Below are 14,022 nucleotides of genomic sequence, written 5' to 3' on the forward strand. Positions count from 1 at the left end.
TAGGGTTGGGAACACTGTTTAGGAGTTATTGATTATTATTTGTATTAGATAGAGGGTTAGGGTAAAAACTATGTTTGTTTTTAAAAAGGGACAGGATAGTAATAGTGGGTAATAGAGTGAATACTTGTGAGCTAATTTTCATGGATAATTTATGTTGGTATAATTTTTGTATATTGATATAAGTTCAAATTATATGTTACTTTTGTTTATTTGTACACCTATACAAAATTATTTTGTCAGATTGTATATATGTATGTTATTATCTCTGTTTAGGACATTTTGTACATTAATACAACTTTTAGGATATATTTTCATATTGAATTATGTATTACTCCTACTTAGATAGATACTTATATATTATTTACATTTTGAGGTCATTGTCCTCATATGTTGCACATTTATTTACAGGTTGCACATTTGTTTACAGGTTATTTAATATTCTGACATGAAGTTTAAGTCAACTTATAACTTTAAGTTATACCGGTATTAATTATTATAGGTCAATTGTTCATGCTTGCTGTACATAGAGTTAGATCAATTAGATTCTTTAGATACATAGAGATTATATTCTGTCTAGATAGGTAATCTTCAACTACTTCAAGGTTCTGTGGAACATGTCATTTAAATAACTTAGGGTTCTGTTGACATGAGACATGACTGCTTCTGACAGCACCAAATATTCCTGAGAGAATGTTGAGCACCAAAGACACTCCAGTTGGAGCTTGTTTTCTTCTTGGCAAAACTGGCCTTTGGGCAAGGACTGACAATGCCTCAACCACTGATAAGTTACCTGATATCCAGAAATGGGTAAGCAGGATTTCAAATCTTGCCAAGATAGGATAAGACGGTTTTGAAAAGTTTCTGCCTCTGAAAATGGTCTGTCAATTACGCTAGGCCATAGCCAAAGTTGGTTGCATCAACATTGCAAAATGAGACTTTGGGTGATTGCTCAGGTAGCTAATTGTCTCTGTCATATATTGCTCGCTTTGGAAGCTACTTGATTGTACTTCCTTCCTGTTCAAGTAATATTATCTCCCTTCTCAGGCCTTCGATATGGTTGAAGATTAGATAATCACAGTTACTGTCCTCTTATGATCTAGCCAAGCCATTTCCTATACAAGACTTAGACTCCATAGGATAGAATATTTATTAAAAGTTTTAGCATATGTTCCTTGCTTAATATTGTTTATGCTGATTGTAATTCTAATCTTATACTTAATATCTGTTCCTAGTGTATATTGTTTTGTATTGGGTTTAGAACTCTCTTACTTGAACAAAAGGGGGAGGTGCTGTCGAAGTTCCTCCTGCTCCTTCGGTCAATAGCCTTTAAGAAACCAGCCTACTTGGGCGTGGTCCCTTTGGCTTTAAAATGCAGCGGTAGCCATGTGCTTGCTCTCTTGCTTCCGGCTCCGCTTCCGGCTACTAGACTCCTTTCCTGGTCATGCAGAGGGCTGTTGTCTAGGAAAGTGATCTGTAAGTTTTTCCTTTTAAATAACCCTTTTATTAATCATAACTTTTATTAATCCAAACTGGTGTGGGATTGTTTTGTGACTTACGCCATCATCCAGATACCTCACAAAATAGTTACAGCTCCCCAAAGACACAGATGAGAATGCAGAGACCAACATCTACAAAGTTCTCATCCTCACAAGTCACCCCCTTTTGGTGGAGGACCACCTGCCTCCATGCTTCTGATCAGTACTATGAGCATTTGTTCATTACAGGCTACTGTCTCACACATTTCATTAGCAGCTGCTCAGAAACGGGGCCCAGTGTCTGGAGCTCTGTCCTTTTGACCTGTCTCTCCCCTTTCTGGGGATTGTTCTAGCCCACCATCAATTACAGTACTCAGGAAACAGAGGCATGTGGATATCTGTGCATTCTAGGCCACCCTGGGATTCACAAGATTGAATCAGTCTAAAAGAGAAACAGCCAAGTGGTGTTTGCTCATACCTTTAATCCCAGTTGTAGGGACATGGAGATGGGAAGTAATATAGCTGGGCAGAGAGGCATATAAGATGCGAGGAGGCAGGCACTCAGATGCAGTCTGAGGTATCATAGATAGAGCATTCAATCTAAGGATTCCTAGAGACAGGATCATCTACTCAATATGTGAATTTATTCTCCTTCTGTCATATTTCAGCATTTACCCCTATATTTCACTCAAGAGTTTTATCATTAAAACCAATTAGAATTCATGCTACATCTATACTCCCTTGCTTTCTAGCTGAATGGTCTCCTCTTTCCAGAAACCACTTAGGTTTTCAGTGGGACTTTCCCATTTATGGCATGTGAGAAGGCTCCATTACTGGGGCTAGTGATGCATAGCACCCTAAAGACAAGTGGATACTGCACGGATTTCAAGTGTCTCGCTGCCTTGTCTCCCCTCTAAAGTAAGATATCTTTGAAGACACCAGAGATTATGGTCTGAAGGAGGCCCACAATGTATATACAATGGAGTAAAAAAATTCTTCAGTCTTGTATGCCAGGTTCACTTTGGAATTATTTTTATTTTTTATTTTACATTTAATTGCTAGAACAGAATATAGTGGGTTTGGTTATAGCATTTTCATACATATTTTGTATTTGCTGATTTTTCTCTTTGAGTCCTCTCTTCTAGCCTTCTCCCCTCCCTTATCTCTTTCCTCATCCCAGGATCCCTCATTTCATTTTAATTTCATATCTAATCTATTTCCATCTTTTTCTCCTCCCCCATTTTCCCAAGAGTTCTTTTCCTTTCTCACATTTGCCTTTTTGTATCATGACATCTACCACATATACACACATGTAAAAATTAAAATGTACAAGTCACATATAAAGAGGACAAATATTGTTTATTTTTCAGAGTCTGGGTTATTTGCTTCATATAATATTAAAGTAGTAATTAGCAATCATAAACTAGGTGATCGGGTCTTAATCATATGTATCTTGTTGGGTTTGTATACCTCTTCTTTGTCAGAGGTGGTATTAATCTTTCATTTCATACAATATGCGTATGCTATCCATGTGTTGTTATCTGTATCTATCACTGTATCATAGGATACAAATCATCAAGTTCTTGTCCATTTATACCAAAGTAGCCTGCCTTTAGCATGGGAGGAGGAAGGCAGAGTTAGAGAGAAGCCATGGAGCTGCCAGAGACAGATGCTGTGAACTTTACCCAGTAAGCTAGCAGGGCAGCTGGGATGAACAAGCAGGCCCTCCTACAATTGGCGCTCCAACATGGTCAACTAACTTCATGGTAAAACCTGAGAAAGCTTGAAAAGGAATTCTAGAAAAAAATACAGAGTTTAACAAAGATTTTTGCTCTTTGCTGGTGTTGTGCCACAGATCCTTTAAGAGAGATTTTCCTGACCCAGCAGCAGAAGCAGCAGCAGAAAAAATGCCATGCTGTTTTGAAATGCAGGCTTTCTGTGCCAGGCTGTCAGCGCAACCTCTGACTCAGGAAGGAGGTCCGGCTACAGAGCATTTGAATTGGGTTTGTGAGCAAAGTGCTATGGCTTGCTTGATGGCAATGTGGACTCTCTGTGTGCCTAGAAGTGGGGCGGTGCACACAGCTCAGAGGCACTAGCAGCTCAGAGGCTCAAGAGGCTCCACCATTATTGGACTTGGTGAGGTAGGTAGGCACTATCATATTTGACCTAGCAATAACACAACTTAAGTTTTTAAGAAGTGCTTAGCATCTTAAAAAACATCCCTAGGCAGAAAACAAATTTAGATTCACAATAGGACAAATTCAGACATAAAAGAACTCTAAATGAGTCATAGTGTTGGATAAATGTACATAGCCTTGGGAGAGAGAAGAAGAAGAAGAAGAAGAAGAAGAAGAAGAAGAAGAAGAAGAAGAAGAAGAAGAAGAAGAAGAAGAAGAAGAAGAAGAAGAAGAAGAAGAAGACGACAGAGAGTTGGAAAAGTAAATCATTTTTTTAAAAAGTCTTTAAAGAGACAGTACGGACAGTCATAGATTAAAAGGAATAAAGAATAATAAGCCATGTAAAGATGAAAAATTCATAGAGAGTCTGGATTATATATATTATATATTGAATTTTTTGACTGTGAAGGAGTTAAATACAGAGAGACATTTCATTGTATGGGCTGCTAAACTAAAACAACATATATATTATAAAGGCATCATGACTTCCAAATTTGGGTCTAAGGATATGTTGCTTTGGAAATGAGATTCTTCTTTTGTTTTCACAGAAGATGAGAACCAGTGGATTGTTTATAGACCAATATGGTTTGATAGACCACGCTCCCTGAAAGGTTGCCATGAAAACCCTCAAAAAATTACTTCACCAAACTGCTGAGTGAGAAGAACCTAATACATGGGATATAGCATAAAAGACCTAATTAACAACACCCCCAAACAGTAGGAAGTAGTATGGAAAAAACTATGCCCATATTCCCAAATATTGTCTATAAATGCTTCTTTACATTTACAGGGGGATATGATATAAATATGCATAAATTGTATTGTTATGGATCTTGGTTTATTGATACAAATTTAAGGTCAATTTTGTTATATGTATATTTCTGGTCTTGATTAAGGTATTGTGATTGTGTGGTTCATTTAAAAATGTAATGTATAATTAAGAAATATAGGTTAATAGTCGTCTATAATAGTCAGGATTGTAGTCATGATACTTAGGTTATATATATATATATCAGTTAGATAGGTATTTTCATGTATATACATGTACATATACATATATCAGTTAGATTGATATTCTCCAAATCTTTCAGAGACTTTCAGAATATGGAATTTAATGTTTAAGAACTTAAGACTTTTCATGATAGACACATCTGCTCCTGGTAGCACTAACTACTTCAAGAAGAAGATGGGCATCGAAGAGGCTCCTTATGGAGTTTGTTAGCTGTTGTAATAGGGGCGCGGCGGGGCTGTGTCCCCAAAACCCCAGCCGCCTGCCCGGCTAGCTTATGCCCGAAATAATTACACAGACACTGTATTCTTTTAAACCCTGCTTGGCCCTTAGCTCTAGCCCTTACTGGCTAATTCTGATATCCCTATCAACCCATCTCTAACAATCTGTGAGCACCGGTCTTACCAGGAAGATTCTAGCCTAAGTCCATCCTGGGTCGGAGCTTCATAGCGTGCGTCTTCCCTGGAGCAGGTAGCATGGCGTCTCTCCTGCGTCTGCTCTCGAGAGGAGAGCTGCAGAGTCTGACCTCACTTCCTCTTCCTCCCAGCGTTCTGTTCTGTTTACTCCACCCACCTAAGGGTGAGCCTATCCAATGGGCCTAGCAGTTTTCTTTATTGCTTAGCCAATGAAATCAACAGATTGATATATGACACTCCCACATCACTTCCCCTTTTTCTGTTTAAACAAAAAAGGAAGGCTTTAACTTTAACATAGCAAAATTACATATAACAAAACAGTTATCAAGTAAAAGTTACATCAGAAACATTTATACATATAACAAAATTGACCGTAAATCTCTATCAATAAAGCAAAATCTATACTAATGCAAATTATTCATATCTATATCATATCCCCCTTTAAATGTAAAAGAACATTTATAAACTGTATTTGGGAACATGGGCGCAGTTTTTTCTCTCCAAACTGCTTCCTGCTGAATGGGGGCGTCGTTAATTAGGTCTTTCATGGTATAACCTGTGTGCTAGTTTCATCTCAGTTGGCAGTTGAGCAGAGCAATTTTCTGAAGATGTTCACAGCAACCCTTCAGGAGGACGTGGTCCATCATACCAAATCGGGATAAATGCAATCCACAAGGTCTGATCCTCTGTGAAAACAAAAGAAGAATCTCTTTTCCAAAGTATCATATCCTTAGATCCAAATTCTGAAATCATACCCTCATGATATCCGTTCTGGTTCCACTGGGCAGCCCATATAATGAAATGTCTCTCTGTACTTAGCTCCTTCACAGTCAAAAATTTTAAAGAAAACACAATGTACATAATCCAGACTCTCTGTGAATATTTCATTTTTACGCGGCTTATTTTTATTTATATCTATAACTATCTGTACTCTGTCTCTTTAAAGACTTTACTTTTACTTTTTTCTTTTTAAACCATTAACTTTATTCTCTATATTCTTTTTCTTCTCTCTCCCAAGCCTATGTACACTCATCCAACTGTGTGACTCATTTAGTGGTCTGAATCTGTCCTATTGTGAATCTTCAATTTTTTACTATCCAGGAGCACTTTTGATTTGCGCCTTTAAATCACTAGGCACTTAAGAATCTAAGCTGTGACATTCCTAAATTAACCTTTTGCTTTTTGAGCATAGATCTGTAGACCAGGCTGTCTTTGAACTCTCAGAGATCCGCCTGTCTCTGCCTCCCAGGCATTGGGATTAAAGGTGTTTGCTACTACACCTTGAACTCACAGAGATCTGTTCGTCTCTGCCTTCTAGGCACTGGGATTAAAGGCATGTGCTACCATGCCTTGAAGTCACAGAGTTCAATCTCCCTCTGCCTCCCAAGTGTTGGGATTAAAGGTGTGTATACACAACAACTCTCTTCCTTTTCTTTTTTACTTTAAGAACTTCAACTTTTAGCTTGCATATATTTTTAACACATAGTAAACCATTCAGAAATTTTCTCTGTCTTTGAATCTCTCTTTACTGTATATCTCTCTTTTTCTGACCACATGAATCTTTAATTTACCAAGTAATCTCAGTAGGACTAAAGGTGTGGCTTTGACGGCTGGATCCAGCCCATTCCTTAGCTTTCCAGCCTCATGGCTGAGGTACTGGCTGCAAGGTCCCTGCCAGCCAGCAAGCTACAACAGACAACACTCAAGTCCTCTCTCGGTAGCTGGCCCTCCTGCCTCAAACAGTCAGAGTTTGCCCTGGCAGGATGGCCCAGAAAGCCAGCATTTTTAAACGGCACAGCTTTTTTCCTGCTATGGCTGAAAACAGAAAAGCATGCGTTCAGCTTTTCCTCAACACAGTTTAAGTGTTGTGTGGCAGGACCTCTTAATGAGCTGCAGGCTTTGCAGCTAAAGCTGAGTCAGGAAGCCTCTCTCAGATGAGGCGCTTGCTTGCCTCTGGCAAGCAGAGTAGACCCAAGAGATTGCCACAAGAAACATGCTTTACTCTATTCTTTTCCAAGCTTTCTCAGGCTTTCTGTGGACTCAGTTAGCCCCACGTTGGGCACCAGTTAGCCATGTGGGCAAGAAACTGCTCTTGCCTAGCTGTATAAACTGGATACAGGACTCAAAGAGAAATTACTACTGAACTTGCCTAAAGGTGAGATGGTTCTTCAGGATTTCTGTTACATGAAAGAGTCTGCTAGACATTCTGCAGGACACAGAAGAAAGTGACTGACAAACTGCCAATACTATCTTAGAAGTTTCCTGTTTCATGGAAAAGTCTGCTGGATACTATGGGTCTGTAGGTTGAAGATGGATGCCCCAACCGTACAGAAGGACTTTGGGTGACTGTCCAGGCAGTGAGATGTCTCTGTCAATTCTAGAGTTCTAGAAGTTGTTTATAATGCACTTCTTGTTTACTTAGGTAATATTATATCCTTCTGGAGTCTTTGATGGTGTTGAAGAATAGATAGATAGTTGCAGATCTAGTTTTCCTTAGTTATGATAAAAGATAAAGTAAATAGAAATATTATAACTGTAATTCTTGCTTGATACCTGTTATATGTAATTTTACTATGTTAAAGTTAAAACCTTCATTTTTATTTAAACAGAAAAGGGGAGGTGATGTGGGAGTTCCCTCTGTGTGTTGTTTGTATTGGTTAATGAATAAAGAAACTGCCTTGGCCTGATAGGGCAGAGCATAGGTAGGCAGAGAAGACAGAACTGAATGCTGGGAGGAAGAAAGCAAAGTCAGGGGTCACCATGGATCCACTGCTGGAGATAGATGTGCTAAATTTCACCCAGTAAGCCACTGCTACATGGCGATATACAGATTAATAGAAATTGGTTAATTAAGATGTAAGAATTAGCCTATAAGAAACTAGAGCTAATGGGCCAAGTAGTGAATTAATATATATAGTTTCTGTGTGATTATTTTGGGGATAAGCTAGCTGGGTGGCCATGATGAACAAGCAGGCCCTCCTCTTACAATGCCTCACCCTTGGATCCACCTCTTAAAGATGATTGATTAACAAAGCTTCCCCTATCACCTCCCCCTTTTGTCTAAACAAGAGCGATCCAAACCCAATTCAACTATATACAATAGGAACAGATATTAAGAATAAAATTACAACCAACACAAACAATATTAATCAAGGAACACATGACAAATGTTTGTTTATAAACATTCCATTCCAAAGAGTCTCATCTAAGTCATAAGAGGAAGATAGCTACAACTATCTAATCTTCAACCCCATTGTAGGCTTGAGAAGGGAGAAAATATAATTTAGTAGGTAGGAAGTACAATCAAACAGCTTTCAAAGTGAGCAGTATATGACAGAGACAATTGGCTACCTGAGCAATCACCCAAGGTCTCATTTGTAATGTTGAAGTAAAAAGTCTGTCCAGTAGAGATAATGTCTCATCCTTGGACATAGTTTTTATAGCATGCATATTACCTTCCTGGAGAAACAGTTTATTAGTTAATCTACCATAACCCTTTGACAGAGTCCAATTAATGCATTTAACAGTACAAATTTTCTCAGACAATGTCTTAGAACCCTATGAAGTTGACTGGGATTCATTTGTCAAATTGGCTGTATCCATCTTCAGAGTGTTGAATTTTTCTTGTTGTAGATTATTATCAGTCTGTAAAGACTGTATTATTTTTAAAAGTACCACACTCGACTGGGTTTTGTTAGTCAAATTGTTTGTATCCTCCTCCAGAGTTATGAATTTTTCTTTTAATTGATAAGTGTCAGTCTGTAAAAACTATATTATTTTTTAAAGTGCCTCATTCTTGGCCCTATTATCAAACCATGTTTTTAAGGAGAAATTATGGAGGACAAAACTAATCCCCAGACTCAAAGATAATGATGTAGGAGGGAAATCATATAAGTCTTGCATAACCTCATACATGGTATAAGTAAAAAGGCTATTGAAACCCTGGATGGTTAAGTTGTTCGTCATCTTGCCCTTTTAAATTGTAAATTCATAATTTATATTTCAAATTTTAAATTTTACCTGTGGTTGATTTTGAGCTGGAGTACATGCAGTAACCGTTACCTGCCAGTAGGTGTCGTTGGCGCACTTGGAGCTACATGACTGGTCTGAATCTGATTTTAGAGTTAAATGTTAAAAGATATGCTAAGATTAAAAACATTTATTTAGTGTAAATCATAGACTGTGTGCTCTGTGGTTGCCCCTGACTGGTCAGCAGCTGTACAAGCACAGGAATGACAAGATAACAGAGGCACCCAGGAAAACCTGTGTCCCATCTGAAGTTTTTGTGGTGCACGGCAGTGGGAGATGAATGGTGGGGCACAGGGACAGGGGTGTGTGGGATTGGGCATAGGGACTTGAATCGGCTCTGAGGCGTTTCGTGAGAAAATATAAAGAATTGTGGCTACTCAAGGCTCCTGTGTGAGAATTCTATATCCAAATGAACACTGCCTCTGTGCACAGACCATGGCTGAGGTGAGCTGAAGGAGGTAACATGGGCTGGATGTGTGCAGATCCTGGCAGAGAACGAGCTGGCAGACGTTGGGTGTCAACTGTAGAAGTTAACTCGATTTGTGAAATAACCAGGCTAGCTTAAAGGATAAACAGATTTTTATTTATTATAAGGGGAAAGTCAGGCCACAAGAATGGAAAGTCCAGGCTCTGCTTGGTCACGGCAGAACCACACAGAGAGAGGGCACCTTGTCTGTGCACATGTTCTTTTCTCTGGGTCCCAAAAATCCACACCTCATCCTTGGATCCATCTCTTAAAGATGATTGGTTAACAAAGCTTCCCCCATCATGTTAGGTTTTCTAGATGTACAGAAATATTTTTCAGTTAGATAGATAAACTTTAAAACTTTCAAAGATTAACAGAATATGGCACTTAAAGTGTTTTAAGAACTTGGAACTTTTCATGACAATGAGACACATTTGATCCTGGCAAAACAAATCTACTTCAAGAGGATGATGGGTATTGAAGAGGGTTCTTATGGCGTTGGCTAGTCATTTGGGCCACAAACTGCTCTTGCTTGGACTGCTTCATGGTATGCTTAATGAACTGGAGGACCCACAGAAAAATGACTGCTGAACATGCCTAAAGGTGAGACGGTCCTTCAGGGGTTTTGCTTCATGAAAGTCTGCCAGACATTCTGCAGTATACAGAAAAAAGTGAGTGACAAACTGCCAATATTGGTGGAATTGTCTTTGAAATTTCCTGCTTCATGGAAAAGTCTACCAGATACCATGGGCCTGTAGGCTGAAGATGGATGTCCCAATGTTACAGAGGAAATTTGTGTGACTTTTCAGGCAGCAAGATGTCTCTGTCAATTCTAGAGTTTTGGAAGTTGCTTACAATGTACTTCCAGTTAACTTAGGTAATACTACATCCTTCTGGGGTCACCCTCCCTCATCTGCTCGAAGAGCAATCAGGGTTCCCTGACCTGTGGGAAGCCCAAGGACCGCCAACCTCTATCCAGGTCTAGTAAGGTGAGCATCCAAACTGCCTAGGCTCCCCCAAAGCCAGTACGTGCAGTAGGATCAAAAACCCACTGCGATTGTTCTTGAGATCTCAGTATTCCTCATTGTCTGCTATGTTCAGCTAGTCCGGATTTATCCCATGCTTTTTCAGACCCAGGCCAACTGGCCTTGGTGAGTTCCCGATAGAACATCCCCATTGTCTCAGTGTGTGGGTGCACCCCTCGTGGTCCTGAGTTCCTTGCTCGTGCTCCCTTTCCTTCTGCTCCTGATTTGGACCTTGAGATTTCTGTCCGGTGCTCCAATGTGGGTCTCTGTCTTTGTCTCCTTACATCGCCTGATGAAGGTTAATATTCAGGAGGATGCCTATGTGTTTGTCTTTGGATCACCTTCTTATTTAGCTTCTCTAGGAACATGAATTATAAGCTCAATGTCCTTTATTTATGGCTAGAAACCAAATATGAGTGAGTACATCCCACGTTCCTCTTTTTGAATCTGGCTTACCTCACTCAGGATAGTGTTTTCTATTTCCATCCATTTGTATGCAAAATTCAGGAAGTCCTTGTTTTTTACTGCTGAGTAATACTCTAATATGTATATATTCCATACTTTCTTCATCCATTCTTCCGTTGAAGGGCATCTAGGTTGTTTCCAGGTTCTGGCTATTACAAATAATGCTGCTATGAACATAGTTGAGCATATACTTTTGTTGTATGATAGGGCCTCTCTTGGGTATATTCCCAAGAGTGGTATTGCTGGATCCAGGGGTAGGTTGATCCTGAATTTCCTGAGAAACCGCCACACTGCTTTCCAGAGTGGTTGCACAAGTTTGCATTCCCACCAACAATGGGTGAGTGTACCCCTTTCTAGACAACCTCTCCAGCAAAGGCTATCATTGGTGTTTTTGATTTTAGCCATTCTGACAGGTGTAAGATGGTATCTTAAAGTTGTCTTGATTTGCATTTCCCTGATCGCTAAGGAAGTTGAGCATGACCTTAAGTGTCTTTTGGCCATTTGAAGTTCTTCTGTTGAGAATTCTCTGTTCAGCTCAGTGCCCCATTTTATAATTGGGTTGATTAGCCTTTTACGGTCTAGTTTCTTGAGTTCTTTATATATTTTGGAGATCAGACCTTTGCCAGTTGCGGGGTTGGTGAAGATCTTCTCCCAGTAAGTGGGTTGCCTTTTTGTCTTAGTGACAGTGTCCTTTGCTTTACAGAAGCTTCTTAGTCTCAGGAGGTCCCATTTATTCAATGATGCCCTTAGTGTCTGTGCTGTTGGGGTTATACGTAGGAAGTGGTCTCCTGTGCCCATGTGCTGTAAAGTACTTCCCACTTTCTCTTCTATCAGGTTCAGTGTGTTCGGACTGATATTGAGGTCTTTAATCCATTTGGACTTGAGTTTTGTGCATGGTGATAGATATGGATCTATTTTCATTCTTCTACAGATTGACATCCAGCTTTGCCAGCACAAATTGTTGAAGATGCTCTCTTTTTTCCATTGTGTACTTTTAGCTCCTCTATCGAAAATCAGGTGTTCATAGGTTTGTGTGTTAAAGTCAGGGTCTTCTATTCGATTCCATTGGTCGACTTCTCTGTTTTTATGCCAATACCAAGCTGTTTTCAATACTGTAGCTCTATAATAGAGTTTGAAGTCAGGGATGGTAATGCCTCCAGACAATCCTTCATTGTATAAGATTGTTTTGGCTATCCTGGGTTTTTTGTTTTTCCATATAAAGTTGATTATTGTCTTCTCCAGGTCTGAGAAAAATTTTGATGGATTCCTTGGGTTGCGATTTTCCTTCTATTACTTCTGTAGGGCTGGATTTGTAGCTATGTATTGTTTAAATTTGTTCTTATCCTGGAATATCTTTTTTTCTCCATTGATAGTGAACGATAGCTTGGCTGGGTATAGTAGTTTGGGTTTGCATCCATGGTCTCTTAGCTTCTGCTGTACATCTATCCAGGACCATCTGGCTTTCATGGTTTTCATAGAGAAGTCAGGTGTAAGTCTGATCGGTTTACCTTTATAAGTTACTTGCCCTTTTTCCTTTGCAACTCTTAATATTCTTTCTTTAACCTGTATATTTTGTTTTTTGATTATTATATGGTGAGGAGATGTTTTTCTTTGATCCAGTCTGTTTGGTGTTCTGTATGTTTCTTGAATATTTAAATAAATATCTTTCTTTATGTTGGGAAAGTTTTCTTCCATAATTTTGTTAAAAATATTTTCTGCACCTTTGATCTGTGACTCTTCTCCTTCTTCTATTCCTATTATTCTTAGGTTTGGTCTTTTTATTGTGTCCCATATTTCCTGAATGTTTTGTGTTGAGAATTTGTTGGCTTTGCTGTTTTCTTTGATCTGTTCGTTTATTTTCTCTATGGTGTCCTCAGAATCTGAGATTCTTCTATCTCTTGTATTCTATTGATTATGCTTGTTTCTTTAGACTCTGCTCACTGACCTAGATTTTCTATATACAGTTAGTCCTCAGTTTGTATTTTCTTCCTTGCCTTCATTTCAGTTTTCAATTCTTGAACTGTTTCCATTACCTGTTTGATTGTCTTTTCTTGTTTTCCCAGGGTATCATGTACGTATTTACTCATTTCTTTAAACTTTTTGTTATACTTCTCATCCATTTCTATAAGGGTGTTTTTTACATGTTGTTTAAGGGACTCTATTGCTTTCATAAAGTCAATTTTTTCCACTTCTTCTGTGTTAGGTTGTTCAAATACTTCTGTTGTAAGATCATTGGGTTCTGGCGTTTTCATGTTGTTTTTCAGATTATTGGGTGAATTCTTGCCTTGGCGCCTGCCCATCTCCTCCTATTGATCCTATCTAATGGGTCTTTTAAAAATCGGATCAAGTTTCCCTGCTGGCCAAGGGCTTCACTTACAAAATGCCCTCGCTCTGTTTCCTGCTTCCTGCCGCAGGCCAAGAACCCTCTCACCCCTCTGAAGGGTCTTCAGGACAGGACCAGGCTCCCCATTTGCCAGTGACCTTGCCAACAAAAGGCCTACCTCCTTGATTTAATTGTAGTAGGGCGATCTGCTCTCGTTATTGCACGCCCGTCCCCGCCGCTTGCATCTGCCTCCACGCCGGTCCCCGCCTCTTGCGTCTGCCGCCGCGCTGGTCCCCCAAAGCCTCTTTCTGATTGTGGTGCCTCTCCGCTGCGTCTGGACGCTGCACCTCTCTGCCTCTGCGCGTCTGGGCCTCTGTGGGTTTTCTTGTGGTGTCCTTGACGCCTCTGGGTCCTACAATCCTTTCTGTCCCTCTTCTGCTAATAGTGGGAACAGGGACTATCTCTGTGGCTCATTTACTGACTTTTAGGACCCTACTCCTCATACTGGGTCACCTTTCCCAGCATCAATACAAAGGGAGGTGCTTAGTCTTATTGCAACTTGATATGCCATGTTTTATAGATACTCATCAGAGACCTGCCCTTTTCTGAACAGAAATGGAGGAGTGGACTGGGGGTG

At 39.6% G+C, this 14,022-nt stretch overlaps 1 pseudogene; it reads right to left on the minus strand.

The window, feature by feature from the left end:
* Positions 1-2,872: 2,872 nt before the first annotated feature.
* Positions 2,873-2,991, minus strand: LOC142841903 (U6atac minor spliceosomal RNA; annotated as a pseudogene).
* Positions 2,992-14,022: the final 11,031 nt, after the last annotated feature.

The sequence above is a fragment of the Microtus pennsylvanicus genome, chromosome X, assembly GCF_037038515.1.
Source record: "Microtus pennsylvanicus isolate mMicPen1 chromosome X, mMicPen1.hap1, whole genome shotgun sequence".
NCBI classification, from domain to species: domain Eukaryota; kingdom Metazoa; phylum Chordata; class Mammalia; order Rodentia; family Cricetidae; genus Microtus; species Microtus pennsylvanicus.